General features: G+C 46.7%; 1 long non-coding RNA gene across 1 annotated transcript; it reads left to right on the top strand.

Annotated features, from left to right (window-relative positions):
• Positions 1-390: 390 nt before the first annotated feature.
• On the top strand, positions 391-13,310 carry LOC149355391 (uncharacterized). Its single transcript, XR_016291494.1, has 3 exons — positions 391-794; positions 1,427-1,500; positions 13,191-13,310. It is a non-coding gene; the product is annotated as an uncharacterized LOC149355391 (long non-coding RNA).
• Positions 13,311-23,659: the final 10,349 nt, after the last annotated feature.

Genomic DNA, 23,659 nt, shown 5'->3' with positions numbered 1-23,659 from the left:
CGACTGCTACGTTGCGTACTTTGTTAGCCTTGCTGATCTCCCATCAATATAAAAAAAAAACTTCCCCATACAAACAGAAATCGGCATGTAATTTCGTGAATGAGCAAAGCAGCAAGCGATACTGCCGTGAGAACTCATGCATTTTTCAACCGCAGCGCAAGCAACAGGTCGTTAATTCGCACGTTTCTACCAGTGGTAATTGCTCGTAATCGCTGCAATTTCTGTGGATGCCGATACGGCTGAATACCCAACAAAAATACCAAAAATAAAATAAAAAGTAGGATACAAGCTTTTTCACAACGAAACCGAAACAGAAACTTGTTGTCACCGCCAGGTGGCTGCCGGTAGCTGTTTTTCTGTATAACCCTCATGGCGGTTCGGGTGCTGCGTCGCGTGCGTCGCGCTTCGGCGCTTGCTGCAATTCGCTACTTGGATTGTGAGCCGTCGTGAACTGTGTTGTGGTTTGCGTGTGTCTCTTCTTGCACAAGGGTGCACAATCGCGCAGTGCTGTCGACGTAGCCTGTTCGAGGCAAAGGGCCATTTTTCTGGTCTCTCTAACTTTTCAGTCTGTGCGCTTCTTTGTGTAATCCGGGATGGGTGTCCAGGCACTAAGACGCGCGGGCAGTGTCGCGGTGGAAATGTTCCAAATAAGGCCTGGAATATTTTCTTCTGTGTGACTACGTGGTAGAGAGTGCCGGCTACGTAGCACTCGTGCTGAACTCTCACTGGTTGGTGTAGTGCCCGTGACACGAAGGCAAACAGCGTTCTGCACGACTACGCAATCATCTGAAAAGGTAAGCAGTACTCGTGCATTATCCGAAGCATATAATGCTGGAACGGTGACCTGTCGTACTGCTGCACTATTCGTGTTCAATGCTATAAAAAGCGTTTAAGGCGCTTTTGTTGTCGCCGCGGTGAGTTGCTCTGCCAAGAATTGTCGCTGCCGGTACTTGTTTAAGTTTGGCAAAGGGGATGCGACCGTGCGTGCGCTAGCTTTGCATGATTTTGGTATGCGCATGTTTGCGCGTTTTTTTTCTTGTTGAGCAGCACAGATTTGTCCTCGTATATGCCTCGTTCTACGCGTTTCTGCCCATGCTTGTTCCCACCACCGCGCACGTTTCAAGGACCGGCACTTTGGCTGTGCGTAAAATGGTTTCTGAGGAAAAGAAGTGACGCAATAGTTGTCTCAGTTATTACGATTTCAGTTAACGCAGATTTGTTTTGATCATAGCAAGATTCCTTTACTAGTGCTAGGGGAACTGATGCATTTTAAACAGGGTAGTTTTCCTTTGTATTGAGGTGTATACTTGGGCAAGTATATTTTTCCTGATCTTTTTACATTCATGTCATATTCACTGTTGGACCGAGTTCGCATGCTTGTTTTTGTACTCCTGTCATAGTGATAATGGGAAACTGGTATCCGCAGGTGGCACGTCTGTCTTCCAGTCCGAGTCAATGGCATGGATTTTGTGGCCACCAGATGAAGTCAAAAGCTGTGTTGTAAGTTGTTACTGTATTGCGCTTTGTTTTTGTGGTTGCCATGAAATGTTCTCTTACTTTCATTGCTCTTTTCCTTAATGCTACTGCTTGGAGCAGTTTGGATAGCTGTTTATATGTTTTTATGAGTAATATTAGTTGGCTGTCAGAATGGGCCGGTTGCAGGCCATTTGAAGTTTTACATTCACTATTGCTCGTCTTTTAACCGTTGCATTCTATGCATGAAGTGCGAAATGTCTGCATGTTTTTGGCTGCATTATGTCATACTATTTGACTACGAATATTAACATTATGATGCATGTGTGTTAACTTAAATATGTGTTTTTATGCCATTCATCGCAGGTCACAGATGTAAAAGAAAAAGTGCACACATGAGAACTGGTTTCATTACTGCTGCCTTGTTTTTGCTAAGCATGGAGAGCTGAGCTAATTGGTTCTGGGTAGAATTATGAGACATCATTGCAGTGTAAAAAAACACATGAACGAAGAGAGTAGACTCCATGGACCCCAGACTTCAACTGAGGTTGATTCCACAACATGAGCTTTTTACATGCAAAGTGGTACTAGTGACCCCTGTGGCTGAAAAGTGTTTCCTCGACCAGGTAACAATTATTCAAGGTTGCAAAAACAAAAACATAGGCGTAAGGTTAGCTTGTCACTCAAGTTGAATGCATTGGCGTGACTAAACATTGCCTACCTGGCTGACCCAACACACACTTGCGTTGAGATAATCTATTTCTTTTTCTGCCTGCCTGCTCCAGTCGCCTTACTTCGGCATTGACGCTGTCACGACTCTGTGACAGCATCAATGCGCAAGTAAGGAGACTGGAGCAGGCAGTTTTCACAGGAGAAATTGTAGCCTTAGTGGTAGAAAGCCAGGTTCGAGAGATGAAGTGTGCTGGGCAGCGCAAGCCGGAAGACAACGCACATTCGCAACAGTGACCTGTCATTGTGCCCTATTGCCATCAGGTGTCACACCGCCTCAAGAAGGCCAGTGACAAACACGATGTACAGTCGTGAGCAAAAGTGGAGAGATCGGCGCTTCGGCGACGGGAGCAGTTGCAGGGCCGCCCCACGGCGCTGCTATCTCGCCGCGCTCGCTCGCTGCGAGAGTGCCTCGAGTGACGACAAACTTCCCCCTCGCTCTCGCGCGGTTGTTTATCACGACTGATAAATTCCTAGTGCGGATTTCGGCTACTCTGCTGGTGAACGGTCGCGTCGACGAGGAGTGTGAAAAGAAGTGAAAGTAGCGGCAGCTGCTCCCACTCTCGGCGCGCTTCGGAGGTAACGCCGTCGGTGGCTTGCCTGCCTAATCAGCCGGCGGCTGGCACTTTTCAAGAAAACAAAATGCTCGGGAAACTTTGCTCGAGCCTTGAGAAGTCACTTTTCAGGCCTGATTTTTGTCTTCAATCAGTAAATAGCTGTGAGAATGCCAAGTTGGGATCGCGGGAAAAACACAGAAAAAAGCTCTTCTTTAGCACTAATGCATCCGCATATTGAGAGCGCGTGTGAAATGCAAGCAGAGCCTTGATGTTGCGCCTTAAGTGTTGCAAAATTAGCATAGTTTCAACCCTTCACTGTGTGAAATGGGCATAGGCTACCTATACTGAAGTTATTCGTTATGCGTGTGAATGGTGACGGCCTTGTGATACGAGTTCTCTGTAACAGAGCTCACTATGCACGGAGTCATGTTGCAAATTTGCAAGTCTGATGCGCGCGATTTGCGATGTCCATGAGCGACCGGTCTTTTTTGCAAGCTTGGAAGGTGCTACAGACAGAAACGCACAGAACATTACCCGTTATTTTCTTAGCACATATGATAAGCTTTTTTTGGTACAGTATAAATGAATGGGACACGACCACAAGAGCTGGCTGACAAAACAGGCGAATTCTTGAAAAGAAGAGAAAAAATTCCCCCTTGGCGTTAGTAGTGTTGTTTCTTGAAATGCTAATTTTATTTCTTTAGGCTGCGGGCGTGTGAAATGATTCGCGTTGAAAGCAGGTTTCTTTGCGAAGCGCCGCACAATATACTAGGGTGCTATGAGACGTGAGAAGATTTTTAAACTCTATTCACGATACCTGCAAGCTCAGTATGCATTCTGCTGAATCTGCAGAAGAGTGCTGTGTCATAAAATACAGCATGAGGTAACTCGGAATTTCTGATGAAAGCAGTTGCATAATGACGCGTTTTGGAAGGACAACAGAGGCAGAGCTGCTGTTCCTGTCTATACAGCAATGGAACTGAAAAATCGCTTTCTCCGATTCTCGGGTAACACAAAACGATTCGCCATTGAATGAGGATGGTTGCTGCTGTTGGTGACTGTTGCAGCTTACGGTTTTTTTAGGTTTAATGTCCCGAATCAACTAGGGCTACGAGGGACGTCGTAGTGGAGTGTTCCAGATAATTTCGACCACCTGGTGTTGTTTAATGACCGCTGACATCGCACGGTACACAGGCGCCTTGTGTTTTGCCTCCATCGAACGCGGCTGGATCGAACCTGCCTCCTAGTGCTCAGCAGTCGAGCGAACCACTGAGTCACCGCGGCGGAGAGGTAACTATGGTAATAGTAGCAGCCACTCGGAAATGGGTAACATGGCATGCGATGGAAATAAGTAGTAGACAGAAATCTTGCTCTCGTAGGGGTCCGTGGTCCCTGCCAAGGCCCTATCCATATCAAGGATACTTGTCCTTCGTAGGCTAATATATTGTAAATACGTGCGAGCGTGCGGTAAATTTGCATTACCAAAATTCTGAGCCTTGCACAACTACGGCCAAGATGCCCTACATTTTGGTCCAGACTGAAACACGGCCGCAACATAGTCGCTTTAAGTGACAAGCAAACCACAGGTTCAAGCATTTTGGTGGCGAAACAGGGCATTGGTGATACACTGGGAGATCGTTTTATCAATCGATCTCTATCATGAGCCGCTATCGCGTCGAAGCTTCTGCGTCCGAGTACTGCGCTTTCTCAGCCATCGCGCGGCTTTCAGTTGGTGCTGGCGATTCCCACGTGATCATGGTCCGATATGACGGCTATATTAGCCGTTGGTTCATGCCAAGCTCTGCCTTTTGCAAGTATGTCGCCGCCGGTGCCTATCGTCGAACTGAGCTTGCAGGGCACTTCGCAGAGTGCAATTTGCCGGATTACTGGCCGTTCGAGGAATGCCGTAAGTCGAGCTATACATGCATACCGGGATGAAGGTGGCCGACTTGGTGACGCAGAGCGCAGTGGTCGACCACGGATCACCGACGAAGAGACGGATCAGCTGATCGTCGCAGCTGTTGTGGCAGACCCCTTCATTACTTCCCGCGAGATACGTGAAGCCTTGGGCCTTCAGGTGTCACCGTCAACAATACGAAGACGCCTCAAAGAAGCAGGCTTAAGCAACTCTGTTGCGGCCCAGAAGCCATACCTTACAAGCAGGCAATGGCTTCAGCGGCGCCAATTTGCACAAGCCGTGCAGCACTGGACGACCACCGACTGGAGGGAGGTTGTATTTTCTGACGAGAGTACTTTCTCCAGTCGGTGGGACCAGCAGCAGAAGGTCTGGCGCCCCTTTAACTGCAGGTATGTGAAAACCGTTTCTCCGATTCTGAGTATCCAATGCGTTACGTATACTTAGCCGAATTGCGGGTTTAATATGGTTTTCTTTCTGTAATATTAGAAACGCGTAAACGTTAGCACATGTCATAAAAAGAGTTGAGCACTGACGTTAAATTTAGCGCCCTTCAGCCATTGGTGCCATTACTTCAAAATAATATAATTCTCACATTTCTTTTCTGCGCTTCAGATAAATGTTTGTCATGGCTATGGTCTGTTACAGCGGTAGCGGTGTTATTCATCTTCTCTTATTCAAATACCGGTCTTTAAGCAGTATCCATTTGCAAAAAAGGTTAAGGTCTTGATTTTAGGTTGTCAAATATCAGAAATTTCTCTATATAGGTTTGTAATATATTATTGGGCTTCCTTTGGACTAAAGAGATATGTAAACCTGTTTTGTTCTCTTCGTCACCTCCGTCCACGCTCCTGTTTTACAGATATCTACCAGAGTACACGTCAAGCGTGCTCTCAAGTGGCAGGTGCTCTGTGAATGTGTGGGGTTGCATCAGCAAGGATGGCCTGGGCCCCCTCGTGCCCCTTCAGCGACGGCTTCTTCCTGTTTCAGCAGGATCGGAGCCCTGTGCACACAGCTCGCGCCGTGGGCACACTTCTTAACCAGCTGGGAATCCGCACGCTGGAGTGGCCACCAGCAGGTGCTGACCTAAACCCGATTGAGAATGTGTGGGGGATGATAAAAAAGGCACTGGCAGCCCGGAATCTAAGCACGGCTACATCAGATGAACTGTGGAGTGCCGTGCAACAGGAATGGAACAGGCTGCGCGAGAGCGAGAGCGTTGTGCCGGCAATATACGAGTCTATGCCGCGCCGTGCAGCTCGTGTAATTGCCGTGAATGGCCAATTTACAAAGTATTAGAGCACCATTGCTTTAATTTTTTTTTTCAAGGCAATAAAGATCCCGTGATTGCCCTGCATTTTGTGGTAACTTATTTGAAGGGGATGTATGAAGCGGGGATCCAGAGTGCCTTGTGTTTTCCTTCTGATGTATTCGCTGTACCAAATCAATCAGGACTCGTGTGGGAGGCGCACGTTGCTTCTGGCAGCGTGCCGAGCCTATTCCGCAAATATACACTCAATACCAAGCAATCTGCTCTTCAGCTTCGCCGCGAGAAGTGCTCACATTAGGGATCGAGTTATATAAGTCGGCTGGCTCGACCAGACAGTCTCTCCCCATGAGAATAATGAGACGTACCCTGCAGTTTTGTATACAAAGACTCTGCCTCGTGGAAATCTTTGGGCAAACAGGAGAGCAATATTTAAAAGGAGGCACTATGCATACAGGCACGGACCGTGACATGACGCTTTCAAGAAGTATTCTCGCAGTTCCAGCGGTGTGTCTCCACTTTGGCTTAAGTACGATCTGGAGCAACACAGTGAGCAAACGAAGAAGCAGAAAATACTCCGTGGCGTGGCAGCAGCCATTCAGAACTCGGCATCTGAATCCGAATCCTGCTTAGAAACGCGCTTTCCGTTTAATGAAGCAAAAAAAGCTTGTTCCAGATCGCCGACTGGAATTTACTATTAGGTGCATTAGACGAGAAAAAAACATGAGTTCCCAACTGACGATAAAAATTACTATTTTTTTTTCAGCATGGATAAAACGCGAAATATTGGTGAAACTAACATCAAACCTCCCTTTACCACTCTGGAGCCAAGTGGTTTGACGCCCCGTTTCCGTCCGCTTGCTCCGTTACTGCGCGACAATTCGATTTCCGGGACACTTTCTGGTGCACCAGTCCCTCATGGACATCGCAAATCGCGCGCATCAGACTTGCAAATTTGCAACATGACTCCGTGCATAGTGAGCTCTGTTACAGAGAACTCGAATCACAAGGCCGTCACCATTCACACGCATAACGAATAACTTCAGTAAAGGTAGCCTATGCCCATTTCACACAATGAAGGGTTGAAACTATGCTAATTTTGCAACACTTAAGGCGCAACATCAAGGCTCTGCTTGCATTTCACACGCGCGCTCAATATGCGGATGCATTAGTGCTAAAGAACAGCTTTTTTCTGTGTTTTTCCCGCGATACCAACTTGGCATTCTCACAGCTATTTACTGATTGAAGACAAAAATCAGGCCTGAAAAGTGACTTCTCAAGGCTCGAGCAAAGTTTCCCGAGCATTTTTTTTTCTTGAAAAGTGCCAGCCGCCGGCTGATTAGGCAGACAAGCCACCGACGGCGTTACCGCCGAAGCGCGCCGAGAGTGGGAGCAGCTGCCGCTACTTTCCCTTCGGGAACTACACACTTTTTTTTCACACTCCTCGTCGACGCGACCGTTCACCAGCAGAGTAGCCGAAATCCGCACTAGGAATTTATCAGTCGTGATAAACACCCGCGCGAGAGCGAGGGGGAAGTTTGTCGTCACTCGAGGCACTCTCGCAGCGAGCGAGCGCGGCGAGATAGCAGCGCCGTGGGGCGGCCCCGCAACTGCTCCCGCCGCCGAAGCGCCGATCTCTCCACTTTTGCTCACGACTGTACATGTCGTATTTTCAGCTTGGGAAAGCTGGGATGCATGTGCCACCTGATAAATGGCGTTACGAAAAAGCCTGCCTACAAAACTAAGCACACCAAACCCCTCGTTAAACATGAGGTTCACATGGTGTACAGCATCCTCCTTGCCTGTGGCAAACATTACATTAGACAGACGAGGCTTGCATCAATGAACGCTTGCTTGAACATCGCAGGACAGCTGATTCATTAAGTGGCAGAGGTCATTTAGCTGAGCACATTCGCCTTTGCTCGCACAAGCGAGCATGCAAGGCGTTTTTGAAAGAAACACATGCCTTGTGCAAGTTTAGCACTTGAAAGGGCTGGGAAATTTTTTAAGCTTTTTGTATCTCTGCTGAAAAAGAGAATTACGTCAGCAGCCCTTGCAGCCCTCTGCAGCGCTCCAGAAAAAGAAATAGATTATCTGGAGGCAAATATGTTTGTTGGGTCAGCCAGGTTGGTGATGCATAGGCGGCCCGATGTGTTGAATGTGAGTGGCAAGATACCTTTGCCCCTATGTTTTTTTGTGTTTTGGTTTTTGCCGTCCTGAATAATTGTTATCTGGTCGCGGAAATACTTTTCAGCCCCAGGGATCACTAGTACCACTTTGCACATAAAAAGCCTGTGTTCTGGAATAAACATCAGTTTAAATATGGTGTCCATGGAGTCTACTCTCTTCATCCGTGTAATTTTGTGTGCCGGAATGATGACTCATAATTCTCCCTTGTTTTCAGTGAATAAGGAGGGCTTCTTGTGTCTCTTCTTTTGTATGTGATGGTTATAACAAAGTGGCTACCCATAAACTGTCATTTTGGGCTTAATTGAAGGATCCTTGGGAATTTGTTTGACAGCATATTCCATGGACAGTTTCTTGAGAAAAATCAGTTATTTGTTACCCATTTCACTGCATTAACCATTGCTTCTCATCATGTCTCGAAAGTCATTGATAAGCACAAGCTTTCGAGTACCTGTGGGCTGTGTGAGAAGCCTTCTGACATACTTTAAACTACTGAGGATATCTGAAGACAGATTTTACCAATAATTGTTAGCCAATCCAAACCTCTTGGTTCTATCCCTGACAACCTGAAGCTGACCTGTCAATAATTAAGGCTGGAAACCGTTCTGATCCCCAAACTGTTCTCCTATTTTATTGATGTGCATTTTGCATGAACTGTTAGAGCACGAAATGAGTCCGCATATTACTTGCCACCATAATTCAAACTAATATTTCTATACCAGTCATCACGGCTCCCATTCTCTTTACTCATGTGCAATCCAACTTTTTGAATTCACAACAGATTTTCACCCAAATTTACATTCTTTATTTTAGGCAAGTGTCATCGACTTGAATTTCTCCAAAGCTTTTCATGTTTGTCATTATAACCTTTTTGCTACACTCTCATGCTTGAGCCTTCATTCTTTGATATTAGTGTAGATTCATTGCTTCCTGTTCTACGGCTGGCGTTAAAAAACTATAGTACTTCTTGTCTTATGAAGCCCAGCATATCAATATGCAAAATCATAAGGCGTCCCTCATCCTGAGTCACTTTGAGATGTTAGACCCCCATAAACCAAACCAAGCACATTACTAAAGTACATTAATATTAGCCACTCAATAACAGTGTTTGTCTTTATGTCCCAACCTTGTCTTTATGACTGCATTATTCAGAAGGATGCCCCAACTATCTGAGCTACTCTGACTGTATTGAGTTTTGCAAGACGGATGAATGGGCTTGTTTGTAATTCATCGTGTCAAAACAACGCAAAGAAGAGAAAGATGAGGAAGGAATGCGACGGTGCGAGTGCTGACTTTCAAGGTTTATTGGAAAGCACATCAAAATATATATATTGTGGCCTAAAAAAGAATGAAGAAAGGGCGCCTTGTAACATTCACTTTGGATCTGTCAAAAACAAAACGAAAGTTGAATATGAAGCATTTAAGAGCATGAACTCTTTCTTAGGGAGCGATAAAGAAGGTGTGTTAACACATTGATTGCGTTTTTTCTACAATTTCAGTGGCCTCGACCATCTCATGCAAACTTTTCTGTGTCTGTCTAGCACAATGCAGCATGTGAATTGGGCCTCACAGCAATCAGGATGTGGCAAACGATCGCAGTCGCGACAGTGAAACATCAGATTCCCCCTGCTAGCTTTGTTCACATCGTAACGGTGGTCTTTTGACCTCTCATTGGCACCTCTGCTAGTTTCTTGCTGAAGTTGATACATTAGCCAGATGGTTCAACTTTAGATTATTACATAGTTTCTTGGCTCTGGACATTGCTATTAACAAATCAGCTGCTGTGTGACACTTGAACACCTTCTTTATCAGCAGTTGAATGCGATAGGGCCCACCGTCTTAAACCCGTTACAGTTCAGCCTGCGGGCAAGTTCCTGGCATGGTTCAAACCACGACACCCCATCAACCAACGCCCCCTGAAACACACCTGTCACGCTCAGGTCCAGGCACAGGAAGGCAAGACGTCAAAGTATGGCAAACAGCTCCAGAATAGTCCTCTTCGAAGGAACAATGGCAAATTTTGGCCCGTATATGCTTCAAGCAGCAGACGAGGCAGCAACTCAGCGTCGACATTGTGCACCTTGTTTTCAGACACTCGTGCCTTGGCTTCTCTGCTCCGGGCTAGTAAGCGCAAAGTGGCTGCAAAGTGGCATTCCAGATGGCTTTCACCTGGTCAAGGGTGCGTGACACCGTCAACCAGCCACTCCCTGGCTTGTTTTCAGGCACAAGAGTTTGACAACAAGGAGCACACCTTCAGCTTTGAGTCGCTGCCTCGTCTGGTCCTTGAAGTGCGTATGGACCAAAATTTTCCGTTCCTCCGAAGAGAACTATTGTGGAGATGCTTGCCATGGTTTGACGAGTTGCCTATTCCACGCCCAGACCTGAGTGTGACGGGTGTGTTTCGGAGTGTTTTGATGCAGTGTCACGGTTTGAACCCTCTTTAGGAACTTGCCCACAGGCCGAACTGTGTCGTATTTAAGAGGGTGGACCCTCTTGCTTTCAACTGCTGATAAACAGTAAAAAAAATTGTCCAGCTATCTTCTTTACCGCAAAGACCCATAAAGGTGACTGCTCCTTGAGGGTTGTAGTTTAAGAGAATGGAACCTGTCAGAAACAAATCGCCTTCTCTTTGCGACATAAAATTAAGTTGCTGAGCATTGATGACTCCTCTGGTGTAAGATCTGCAGAGAAAGTAACGCAGTTTATACACAATAACTCTCGCACCAGTTTCATGGGGTGCTATGTTGACATCAAGGATTTATATTAAGCCATCCCTCAATCAGGATCAATAATGTGTTGAAGAATTCATTTACCTAAATGGAGCAGTGGCATTCCAAACGTCTCAGGCGTTTTGGTAAATACTTTTGTCGCACTTTTAAGCTCATACCTTCAGTCCACCTTTATTACATTTCAGAATACCTTGTTTTTGCAAAAAAAAAACTATTAGCGCTGCTGTTACGTGGCTTATTGCAGGATCTCCAATCCTGACGAAGCATTGTCTAAGGTGAGAGAGGAGTTCAGTCAAAGCCTCAGTCCACTTTGAATCACCACTGAAATTATAGAGGATATGTCATTACATTTATTGGATCTCAATCTTGGGTAGCTACACTTGTTGGGCTTACGAGCCAAGGGAAAACAAGCTACTTTTACCATTTTCTTCGGTTCAGTCTAAGCTGGTCAAGAGGTGTCACTAACCTTTGCTTCAAAAATTCCTTAATGAAATCCTGTTTGATTGCCATGACATCCAGTTTTGCCCAGGTCATATGCCGTTTGTCCTTTACTGGATATTCAGAATCTTTGTCAGTGTCTTTAGCCGATTGCTTTAAGCAGAAGTTGAAACATTCCTTTTGTGCCCCCGTCGAGACTGTAACTCCCAAAAGGAAGTTTGTACATACCTGTTCCCTACATCCACAATTGGTCGCACCGGTTAAATAGGCAGTCGAGTTGGCGTTGATATTGTTTTTCTAAACCTATGAAGTTTCAGTACCTGTAGTCAACCGAGATTATCCATCAGAGTCTCATCGCGCACTGCACAGAAGACATAGTGTGTTCGAACGCCTTGAAATGTGGCTATGTTTACATTGGGAAAACAGGAAAGTGTTTAAAAGAGGTTTAAAAGACCACCACGACGATGTGAACAAAGCTTGCGGGAGAACTTTGATGACTCACTGTCGCAATTGCAATTGTTTGCCAGATCCTAAACGCTGTGAACCGGAATTCATGTTCTGCATTTTGCCTGACAGACACAGAAAAGTTTGTGCGTGAGATAATCGAGGCCGCTGAAATTAAAAAAAACCGCAATCACTGTGTTAGCACACCTTCTTTATCGCTTCCTAAGGAAGAGTTCATGCTCTTAAATGCTTCTTTGTCAGTTTTTGTTTTGTTTTCAACTCATGCAATGTCGTTGACACAAGGTGCCCTTTGTTCGTTGTTTTTTTAGGCCACAGTGTATATATTTTGACGTGGTTTCCAATACACATAGGCGATAGTCAGCACTCATGCCATCGTATTTATTCCTTCGTTGACCTCCTTTCCAACCTCTCGGGTTAATGGTATGGAGAAACCTTAACCAGATGCAGCCCCACATACTTGGAGCATGTCACGATACATGCTGCTGGCACCACAAGGGCACTCGGGTTTATCAGGAGATGTCATGATCTGTGTGCTCTTGCCGTGCTGCGCAGTTTATGCATAAAAATTTTATTGATTCCAAACTGAAGTATTCCCTAGCTCTTTCAATTTTGCACCAAACTGTTAGAAGCTATGCCACCAACTCCCTTTAATCCAACAGTGACACTTGGTACAGCATATGTGTAATCAGTCATCTCATTTGACCACCAGACATCACTGCATAAAAGGGTAAATCGCTCGTTTAGGTGTGTTCCATATACTCTACAATACTTTTCCACAACTTAATGTTAAATTTTGCTGCCCCGCTTCAGACCAGGATGCCATCACCACTAAATCAAGAAAATTTTCCTCTTCCCATTGAAGAATAAATTGGCTACCTCACCACATTTTCATTGCATGTGGTCCCTCAAAATTATGGAAATAAGTGATATCGCTTGGAGCATTGACACTGGTTTTGTTTTACCTTTTGTTTGCTGCTGTTTTTATTTCTTGCAACTGATGTATCAATGGATTGTATGCCTCTTTTCTTAGTGTATCGTCTGCGACATCTCAGCTGTGCTACTGCAGTCACCCTTCTGATGTTAACTTTATATTACCCCACTAAAAGCATTCAGAGGACAAAAAACGATGGCTTTTTTATTTCGCTCATTACGCCACACGTCAGGCTTATGTTTAGGGATATAGGAGAGGCCTTTGTCTTGCAGTGGTGCTAGTTATGCTGCTGATGATGGTACTCAATGTCGAGCATATGATATATTGAATAAGAACCTCAAATTATTTTTCTTTTTCAGTGCGAATAGCTTCAGTGGTTCTTGATTTAGGTTCACTTCATTCCTGGGCCACAATACGGAGTTTACTTTTTTAGCACTCTAATACTGGCAAGAATAAATACTTGTGGATCCTAATCCTTTCATTTCAATCTTTTCTGCAGAGTCCATCGCCCAGTTTTCCCAAGCCCTCATGCACCGGTGGTACATCAACAAGGCTGTTTCATGGGGCCCAGCTGCATTGAGAACTGGCTAAAGAAGAGCAAGAGGAGCATGAACACAAAATAAAACTGGCTGTAGGAGCTTCATCTATTTTGAAATTTGCTGTCTCATTGCGACAGACATAACATTGCCCCATGGCCCCTGCCCCAACATCTCCCAGTCATTCCAAAGTACCCAATCATTCCAACGTGCCCAGTCATTCCAAAGTGCCCAAGTCATTCCAACGTGCCCAGTCATTCCAACATGCCCAGTCATTCCAACATGCCCAGTCATTACAACGTATTTTCCATTACCATAATCCACCAAGGTTTCCAGTGTTGGTTTCCAATATTTCCATCGTTGCCTTTTTTTCCAATAGGGATTGCATCCGTTCACAACAGCGATTATTTTATTTGCAAACAGCGCCTCCATATGGACATATGTTACATCTGGCGTATTGATTCTGTCCGTTGTTAATTGTCGTCTATCATTATTTTTCATGTCTAGCCATCCTACCCTTCCGCCTTCCTAATGCAATGCCAGAAAAGACCTTTAAAGCATGTCGTATAAGTAAAAACACTAGTGGCTTTGCTTCCTTGCCAACCACACTAACTTTACGGTCCAGCTATGAACGCGTATCAGAATGGCGAAATCGAATCACAATAGCGAGGAATGTTAACAAAAAAAAAATCCCCGGTGTTTGCACTTGTGGTAATGTGAATTTTAGCGACAGCTAGAATGAGCAGTGCTGATGGTACCCATTACCTCGGGGACAAGGTGCGGGATGTTTTTAGCGTTTATGCCACTTTCCATATCAGGCAGGCATCCAAAGTGACAGCTGCACCGATGAAAACGGGTGCGAAGTAAAAGGCGAGGGGATCGAGGAGCGGTGGGATGGCACCCGGCGAGACCCCACAACGTGCTCGTGGCGTCACTGTGCCTGGACCTATCAGCGTGGAGCGTTGCACCTGCCCTCTCCCCCTCTACTTTCCTCCTGTTGACCTTTCTATTATGTCGAGATTGACGCCGCGTAACCGGGAAACGGGGGCGTTCAAGCTCGAGCTCTTAGAGACTGGGCTATGCAGGTTTCCAGGAACATGCTATAAAAAAGTTAAGACGAACTGCTAATTGAGACCCCTGCATTATCTCCCAAGTGGTCGGTGAAATTCTCAGTTCCGGCTCTGGCCGTCATAAACCCACCACGGCCTGCAATCCCCAGACGAACAGCCTCACACAACGTCCGAACTGTGCGCTGACCGACCAGCTTTCCATTATGCTTTCGACCCCCACCGTAACTGGGATAATAGCCTCCCATATATTTATATTCCCATACAACTACACAAGCCATGATATAGCGGGTCACTTCCATTTTTATCTTGTGTTCTTCCACAACCCACTGCTCCCCTTCGACAGTGTACTTCCGTCAATCGCCTGCACGAGTACTCAGGCTGAAGACTCCATCACCCGCACATATGCCGCTGGTTTTGTAGCTCGCCACAGGTTGTACGCTGCCCGCAATTCTCAGAGACGAAGTCATGACTGTCGTCATCACGTTAACAAATCCCTCCGGGCTCCCTTGTCCTGCTCTGGCTCCCGTCCAGCCATGTGTGCCTATGTGAAAACCTGCAGCGCTGTACTGGCCCTAACCGTGTTGTACAGTTGGAGAAAAAAATCTCTGGACCACGTGCTTCTTAAACGAAGCCGGTAACTCCATTTTTAACCTCCACAATTGTCGTGGTCAGCCCGCGGCTAATAACAGAGCTATCGGCTTCGTTGAAGGAACACAAGGTCCAGAGACTTTTCTCCCCGACTGTACGCCTTGTGACTACCTTGAGGTACGGGATTGTACCGTTGCATCTGCAGTCCTCGCCCACTAAACGACGCACCGAGATTGCCCATGTCGCATGTCTCAAGCCTTATTATTGGAACTCTACCTCGACAGTGTAGTACAGACTGGGACTGTGCTTTGGACGCAGTGGGGGGAGTAATGCTACCCACAGTCGTGCACAGCACTATCTAGAGCCGCTCGAGCGGCGCACTCCGTTGTTCAATTTTGACAGTCGCCGCCCCCTAGTAGGCCCGATATAGCTTTTAAAGACGAATTAAACACAATCCACAGCAAGTGCGCGATCTGGTCCTGCTTCGAGCCTTAGACTCCTTGTAAACGACGTCAGTACACTCCCCGGTGCTTCGTTCGAGCGCTGTAGACACATCTGAAGACGACTGTACGACTAGAGGACGATGAAGTACTCATGAAGACGATGACGACGCTTGCGAGCAGATCTCGTGTCTCAGGATATCAGCCCTTGGTATCGTAATACTCCTCCCCTAAACAGTCATTTCTTAAGAGTATCATAACGCATTATTCTGGCAAAGAGAACTCTCCAAGGGGCTCCTGAAATGACTTGCGATGCACCTCCTCAGCAACTAGCATCTGTTTGTAATGGAGCTGAAAAAGATAATCCCAAGGAGGCAGCTGTAAAGTGCACACCTTACCCTACTGGCACTGCCTTATTATTGTCATAGTATGTAATATCCACAGACCTCATATTATAGGCGTCTGAGCTCCCTCTGCACTGGATCACTCTGCTCAGCATCAAGTAGCCTGCTTAGGTAGGTAGGAAAGACTTTTATTGCTCTAGAAAGGTGCTAGTAGCAGACGAGAAAGAAGAGGTCCATCTTCCTTCTTCTCAAAGGGTCGGTGCCAATACTCCAGAGCCCCGCTGAGCTTCGTTGCTCGCTGGGCGTGCTGGATCAGACCTTGTTGGCAACCCAGATCGCCGCTGGATTGCCAACAAGGTCTGATCCAGCACGCTTGTAATGGTGCTGACGAAAATTCTCGAGCAGGCAGGTCAGAGTGTACATTACACACCTACTGGCAGAGATCATATTGTGTTGCCATATAATATATCATCTGTCTTCCTCATAGAAGTGTGTCATCATTCTAGCAAAGACTGATCTGTGGCACCTTAACTGCCTTGTCGATGCACTCTGCTTAGCATCCTTCTTGTAATGGAGGTGACGAAGAACATTACAGTAAAGTCGCCAATAATAGCCTTTAAGTAATTACGAAGCGACTGAAATTATATGAACCGTAAGTCACATAGCATCTTGCGCGACCAAACCTGTCAGGGTGAATTGTATCTTTAAGCCCAAATGCTAAGGTAACACTTGCACGTAATAAAGAACACAGCAGCAGCTGCTCAAGTACGTATGCGAGAAAACAGCTCCTTTCCGACCACCAGACTCTGACCCTATAGACGCCCTATGTCGCAGAACTGCCAACGCGTGCACACATAACCTGCACCTGTGCTGCTAGGCTGGCGCACTACACTGGCCAATTACAGACAGTACAGGGAATGCGGAAGTCATTTAAGACCTTCAATACTACAAGAAAGCCGCAGTGCATTTTCTGGCAGTGCCACTTTCCCACTCAGGCTACGCATCTGCCTGCCTCCTGGACCTTATCCGGATGCACAAGCAATTCTTCTATATTAAGAAGGCTTGCTGCGCTCAAGAAGTAGCCCTTTACTACCTAGATGCTACACAGCGTTGCACAAAAGTGCTAGAGACTTCTAGTGGCTAACTACAACAAAAGACAACACTCACAGCGTGATGGCGCTTTGCGGATCGCTCACATTGCAACTCATTTTTCTATTCAAGGATGTCTCGAGTGGTCATTATATAATTTGTTCTTCATACTGGCACACTTAGGTCACTGCGTAATGAACCTGACGCCGGAACTACTTAACTGTGCGTGCTTAAGAGCAGCCACAGCGCACCGTACCGCGTGTTGTATCCATCCGCGTTGACTGAGCCAGCAGCGGTTAGCTACGCAGCACGCAGTGAATATATCTCGTTCCATCATTGGTCGTTCTTCAATCGCCTAAATATCCTCGCTGCTACACCGGACTTCACGGAGAACGTTGTAAACAAGTCGCTTCATGACGTCGTTGTGCGCCCTCAGACGGAATCATCACGTGTGAGGTTACTAACCTATTCGCGTCTCACTCACGCCTAACCGCGCTAACCAATACTATGACTCGCACTCGCATGTTTCTCTGATAAAGAGGTAGTTGTGCACCAAATGTACTGAAGTATTTAGTGACCATTATTCGGTTAGCACCTTCTCAGTTTACCAACGCTATATACCTGTAACGCGTTTACCTGCTGTTTTCATAAAAAAAACCTATTAACTTCTTTATCCTTCCACGACACGATGCGTGTTCTCTCTGAGTTTTCACTTTGACAGGTTCTAGAGCGCATCTCTTATGCGCCTGTTACCGCGTTCCGCGTCGTAGAAGTCGGCATCGCGTCACAGATCACCCTGGTCACAGGTCACCTGACAGGTGACGGGTTTTGGTAGAGCTAAACGCCACCTGCCAGTGTGAGAGCGGAAGAATGGATAACCCGAAGTTGGCTGCCACGGAAAGATTCCGGAGGGTGGCTAGGACCGTAGCAAGCCAACTCGGATTCAATAAACGCAATATACATTAGGCATATTCATGCAGAAGGCATACAAAAATACTTATAAAATATCTGTTCACCGCCATCCGGCACTAAGCAGTTTTCTAATGCGTACATGATATCCTTCGGTCTGGTTCTCACCTGTTGTAAGATGAAAGGCTCTGAAAAAGGCCATCCTCACCCTTCCTGGTCGTTTACAGCGCGTTGTGCTGTGCTACCTTGCTTTATGCTTACATAGCGCAGAAGCAATGAATTGTAAATACCGGCGCACTATGCTGTGCAAACAAACATAGTAAAGACAGGAGATAGCAACCTCTTTTTTGTTGTTGTTTACTGGGCCCGTATATCCAGTTTCTGTCTTAATCGCAACCGTCATAATCGGCCGCACCGGCCCCATTTGATTGGTCGAAACGCTGGAAGAGGATGTGGCGGCTCGAATCGAGCGAAAACTGTCGAACAAACCGGACGGTGATGTCACACACATAGCGTATGCTCCATAGCAGATGCTCAAGGACCCAGCGGAGCCTCCCGCTTCGGAGTGAACTGTTCGGTGTCACTGCATTTTTCGGCACGTCAGCTAGCTATAAATCGGGTACGGGCTTTTGCTTACTTTTATTTCGTTGGGCGATTCGCAGCTCTTAGCCCTCACGAGCACCGATTAGTTGCAGATATTGTCACGGAATAGAAGAGGACAAAATGGGCAGTGGCGCGGCAGGCACCAAGCGGTCGCGCCAGGCCCGCCGCCATGAAATCATTCCATCGCCATGTCATGTAGTACTGTCTTCACCGGGCTTGCCGCCAAGAAAATATTTTGTTCACTTCATCGAAACCAGATTGCGCCAGTATCACTGACGTTGTCGCCTCTGCGTACCTTTCATGATGTAACATAAAGCACAATGTGGCGCACAATGCCTGTGTTTACTAAGCGAAAACGTGCATTCGCTATTCCTGAACCCTCTATTAGCTGCTTAAGCATCCTGCATTTTATGATCGTGTGCAGCGTCTGGCAGCGTGACTCCGCATGTGCACGAATGGTCGGTCTCCAAAGACGCGTGACTGCGCCGGCACCATTGCCACGGCAGAGGTGCTTTTAAGGCGTCCTTTGCGGTTCTGGACAGGTGCGGTGGCTCTGCACTGAGCTCGCGAGTTGGCTCGCAAGGTTGGTTTCGCATGCGCTTCATGCCATGGCGAAACTCTGAAAACTTCGTCTGCCTGGTTTCAACACGCATTAATGAAGAACACAGCAAGCAGTTTTTTTAGGTGATCCATTTTACTTATTTACTACACAGAAATGATGCGAACAAGCTAGCTGCCTTTCATTTACCATCGTCGATCGACGGCTACAGCAGCCGGCGTCCTGCCGCTGCTCAGTAGCAACCGAACTGACTTCCACTTCCGGCACATCCACCAATCGGGTCGGCTAATTTTGAAGGATTAAATTATGATACACACTCGGAATATGGGCCCTGCGTTCGCGCATGGCAAGAAGTTCCATGCGGCGACAACGACCCTGTTCAGATCGGCGGCGGCGGGCGACAGCGTCTTCGTCGCCCGTAGTAGCACTGGCAGAACTACAGCTCGCGACCACCTGCTCCTCTTAGCTCTGTATGAGGCCGCGCGAAGACATTGAACGTCGTGCCAACTGTGGCTCCCAGCATCTGCCTCTCCTTTTCGTTAGGCCTTGATATGGCTCTGGCATTAGGCCGCGAAAAAGTTTTGGCGTTAATTCTGCCTGCCACTATTTGCTTCAAGTCATTTTTATCTTATGTTCGCCATCTGCATCCATAAAGCGGCTCTCGCCATAAGAAGCCGCCTAGGAAATCGAAGCTTGTTTTTTTCTGTTGTCATGTTTCCACACGTACGATGGTCGTTTTATAAGTGTAGTCAAAAACAAAAAAATGGCGCTACAATTCTCTTTCGTTTAAAGGTGGCGTGCAATAAGCAGGCTTCATATGAGGGCAGAACTTGTTTCCGCCAGTACCGACTGTTAGTAGGTTCCTTCTGACAACGATTTCATCTGATCTGTGTGGTGATTCACGCCAAATTGAAAGAAAAAAAGAGGGAATTTCGAGCAGTGAACAAACATTTTTATTTAAAACACTGGATGGCTGCCGAAATTAAAGCCGAGTTGAACGAATTTTATGGAGACTCTGCACCATCGCTCAAAACGACGTAATGCTGGATAAATGAATTTTAACGTAGCCGAACATCGACGCAAGATGAAACATATCCTTGACGTCGATTGGAGGTCACCACGCCAGAAATTGTATCAAAAATTCATGCAATTGTCATGGAAGACCGCCGAGTGAAGGTACGGGAGAAAGCTTCGATTGCAGGCATCTCGGTAGAGAGAGTACACAAGAGAAATTAGAGATGAAGAAGGTCTGTGTAGTTTGGCAGTCCACACTGCTGTAGATCGGCCAAACTTGCATGAGCACATACCTCCCGAAGCAGTGTTTATCGATGCTTGCTCGTAATCTATAGGACTTCTGGTGTCGATTTGTGACAGATGTCGAGATTTGGATACGTCGTTTGGTACCAGAGTTTAAAGACCAGTTAAGGCAATGGATTAGGTTGGTGATAGTGAAGGTGCTCCAAAAAATCAAATTTTTTCAGCCGGAAAGGTGGTGACTGCCTTTTGGGATTCCCAAGGTATATTATTCCTAGACAACTTACAAAATGGCAAAACCATAACAGACCATATTATGCAACACTCCTAGATCAACTGAAGAGGAAATCGAGCCATAAACAGACTGTGTTAGCCCGGAAAAAAATCCTGTTTCACCAATACAACGCTCCGCCCACAGATCAATTGTTGCAATAGCCAAATTGCTTGAGTTACGCTTCCCGGTTGTGCCTCATACACCCTATTTTCCGGATTTGGCCCCACGTGACTTCTTCCTATCTCCAAAGTTGAAGAAATGGCTGGATGGGAAGAAATTTTCATGAGATGAAGAGGTCATCTTCATTGTAAATGACTACTCAAGGGCGTTGAGCCACACTTTTTTCTTCTGAGGAGATCAAAAGATTGGAGCATCGATGGAAGAAGTGTGTGGAGCTGGAGGGGAACCATCTTGAAAAATAAAATATGTCTCCCCAAACATGGTATTAATTGCTTTTTACCACACTTATCAAACGGCCCTGATTTTATCACGCACCACCGCCGTTCTCTGCCGCCCATATCGAGAAATATCATCGCATTTTTTTTGCGCCTCGACCCCAACTTAAATATACGGCCTACATTCGCTCGCAGTACAGCAGGATATAACATTAAAAAAAGACCGTCGGTAACAGTGGGCCATAGTCCACAGCATCCTGCCTTACTCCGCTAGCCTTCCACAAAACTGCATAAAACCAGCTTTTAAATCTTTGAATGCTTCAAACAAGCCAGAAGCATCACATTCTTGAGCCTACAATTTCGCCTTGTGATTATCTTCTTGATTAGGTAACAAGAAAGCCTTTGTTCACTCTGTTTTCACAGATGAATGCTGTTCCGCGGACCGAAATGTGGGCGGAGTTTAACTGCAAACATGAGCTGTACCTGACTATAATTACGTGATCCACTGCACTTTCTTGCTGTTAATTAATCATTGAAACCAACATCCCGATAACATTGCATCCGTTCACAACAACGATTATTTTATTTGCAAAGAGCGCCTCCATTTCGAAATATGTTACATATGGCGTATTGATTCTGTCCGTTGTTAATTGTCGTCTATCATTATTTTTCATGTCTAGCATTCCTACCCTTCCGCCTTGCTAATGCAATGCCTGAAAAGACCTTTACGGCATGTCGTATAATAAATAAATAGTGGCTTTTGTTCCGTGCCAACCAAACTGACTTTATGGTGCAGCTATGACCGCGTATCAGAATGGTGAAATCGAATCACATTAGCGAGGAATGTTAACAAAAAAATCCCCGGTGTTTCCACCTGTGGTAATGCGAATTTTAGCGACAGCTAAAATGAGAAGTGCTGATGCCACCCATTACCTCGGGCACAAGGTGCGGGATGTTTTTAGCGTTTATGGCATTTTCCATATCAGGCAGGCATCCAAAGTGACAGCTGCACCGACGAAAATGGGTGCGAAGTAAAAGGCGAGGGGATGGAGGAGCGGTGGGATGGCACCTGGCGGGACCCCACGACGTGCTTGTGGCGTGACTGCGCCTGGATCTATCAGCGTGGAGCGTTGCACCCGCTCTCTCGCCCTCTACTTTTCTCCTCTGTAACTTTGTATTATGTCGAGATTGACGCCGCGTAACCCGGAAACGGGGGCGTTCCAGCTGCAATTCAGGCCGCTGCTTTATCTCCCAAGTGGTCGGCGAAATTCTCAGTTCCGGCTCCGGCCGTCATAAACTGGCCACGGCCTGCAATCACCAGACGAACAGCCTCACACAACGCCCCAACCGTGCGCTGACCGACCAGCTTTCCATTATGATTTCGACCCCAACCGTAACTGGGACATTAGCCTCCCATTTTTTTATATTCCCATAAAACTACACAAGTCATGGTATAGCGGGTCACTTCCCTTTTTATCTTGTGTTCTTCCACAACCCACTGCTTCCCTTCGACAGTGTACTTCCTTCAACCGCTTCCACGAGTACTCAGGCTGAAGACGCCATCGCCCGCGCAGATGCCGCTCGTTTTGTAGCTCGCCACAGCTTGTACGCTGCCCACAATTCTCAGAGACGAAGTCATGGCTGTCGTCATCACGGAAAAGAAAACCCTGCAGGCTCCCTTGTCCTGCTTTCGCTCCCGTCCAGCCATGTGTATCCCTGTGAAAAGCTTCTGCAGCGCTGTAATGGTCTTTACCGTGTTGTACAGTTGGCGACAGAAATCTCTGGGACCACGTGCTTCTTAAACGAAGCCGGTAACTCCAATAATAGGCGGTGGATGGAGACCTCAGTTGTGGTGGTGGAAGTCATCATACTGTTTTTTCACCTCCACAATTGTCGTGGTCAGCCAGCGGCTAATAACAGAGCTATCGACTTCGTTGAAGGAACACAAGGTCCAGAGACTCTTGTCCCCGACTGTACGACTTGTGACTACCTTGAGGTACGGTATAGCACGTTGCATCTGCAGTCCTCGCCCGCTAAACCTCGCACCTAGATTTCCCATGTCGCACGTCTCAAGCCTTATTATTGGGACTCTACCTCGACAGTGGATCGTGCTTTGGACGCAGTGGGGGCGGGGCGGAGTAATGCTACCAACAGTCGTTCATAGACCTGTCTAGAGCCGCCCGAGCGGCGCACTGTATTGTTCAATTTTGACAGTCGCCGCCCCCTAGCGGGTCCGATATGGCTTTTAAAGACGAATTAAACACAATCCACGGCACGTGCGCGATCTGGTCCTGCTTCGAGCCTTAGACCCCTCGTAAACGACGTCAGTACACTCCCCGGTGCTTCGTTCGAGCGCTATAGACACATCTGTGGACGACTGTACGACTAGAGGACGATGAAGTACTCATGAAGACGACGACGACGCTTGCGAGCAGATATCGTGTCTGAGGATATCAGCCCTTGTTATCGTAATACTTCTCCCCTAAACAGTCATTTCTTAAAGGGGTGGAGACACCAAATTTGTGGTTCGCGCGTTCTTAGTTTCAAACGTTTCTTATGGCTCCAGGAAGCATGATACACACTCAGAGATTCATATATTCACAGTGAATAATTTATTATCGCATTTTTAGGTGAACGATTTTCGGTTTCGGATTCGGAACGCCGAGTTCGACAGTGACGTCACAGAGGGGGAAGATCAACTACTTCGCTTGGTCACGTGGGTCCACAAAAGTTGTGACGCACCTACTGCTGCATCGTCTGCTTTCTCACACACTTGCTGACCAGCGCATGAAAAAAACAACAGCATGTATAGTACCAGCAGCTCGGATTCTAACGGATCTGAATCCAATGAGTGAGGACATCGACTTTTTTTTATCGCACGCTAATATCGCCTTCGCGGGCTCGCGT

Source organism: Amblyomma mixtum, chromosome 3 (assembly GCF_055824585.1).
Source record: "Amblyomma mixtum isolate Tamu chromosome 3, ASM5582458v1, whole genome shotgun sequence".
Lineage (NCBI taxonomy): Eukaryota > Metazoa > Arthropoda > Arachnida > Ixodida > Ixodidae > Amblyomma > Amblyomma mixtum.
Note: the sequence above shows the minus strand (reverse complement) of the source record. Positions and strands in the feature narration are given on the sequence as shown.